The following is a 1,065-nucleotide window of genomic DNA, read 5'->3' on the forward strand; positions in this document are numbered from 1 at the left end:
ATATACAGGAAAGAGAGAGAAGGGGAGGGGGGTATACAATATACAGGAAAGAGCAGAGAGAAGGGGAGGGGGGTATACAATTATACAGGAAAGAGAGCAGAGAGAAGGGGAGGGGGGGTATACAATATACAGGAAAGACAGATCAGAGAGAAGGGGAGGAGGGGTATACAATATACAGGAAAGAGAGAGCAGAGAGAAGGGGAGGAGGGGTATACAATATACAGGAAAGAGAGCAGAGAGAAGGGGAGGGGGGTATACAATATACAGGAAAGAGAGATCAGAGAGAAGGGGAGGGGGGGTATACAATATACAGGAAAGAGAGATCAGAGAGGAGGGGAGGGGGGTATACAATATACGGTAAAGAGAGCAGAGAGAAGGGGAGGGGGTATATAGTATACATGAAAGAGCAGAGAGAAGGGGAGGGGGGGTATACAATATACAGGAAAGAGCAGAGAGAAGGGTAGGGGGGGTATACAATATACAGGAAAGAGCAGAGAGAAGGGGAGGGGGGGGGTATACAATATACAGGAAAGAGAGCAGAGAGAAGGGGAGGGGGGGTATACAATATACAGGAAAGAGAAGGGGAGGGGGGTATACAATATACAGGAAAGAGAGCAGAGGGAAGGGGAGGGGGGGTATACAATATACAGGAAAGAGAGCAGAGGGAAGGGGAGGGGGGTATACAATATACAGGAAAGAGAGAGCAGAGAGAAGGGGAGGAGGGGTATACAATATACAGGAAACAGAGCAGAGGGGAGGGGGGTATACAATATACAGGAAAGAGAGCAGAGGGAAGGGGAGGGGGGTATACAATATACAGGAAAGAGAGCAGAGAGAAGGGGAGGGGGGTATACAATATACAGGAAAGAGAGCAGAGAGAAGGGGATGAGGGGTATACAATATACAGGAAAGACAGATCAGAGAGAAGGGGAGGGGGGTATACAATATACAGGAAAGAGAGAGCAGAGAGAAGGGGAGGGGGGTATACAATATACAGGAAGAGAGCAGAGAGAAGGGGAGGGGGGGGGTATACAATATACAGGAAAGAGAGCAGAGAGAAGGGGA

The sequence above is a fragment of the Dendropsophus ebraccatus genome, unplaced genomic scaffold (genome assembly GCF_027789765.1).
Source record: "Dendropsophus ebraccatus isolate aDenEbr1 unplaced genomic scaffold, aDenEbr1.pat pat_scaffold_435_ctg1, whole genome shotgun sequence".
Lineage (NCBI taxonomy): Eukaryota > Metazoa > Chordata > Amphibia > Anura > Hylidae > Dendropsophus > Dendropsophus ebraccatus.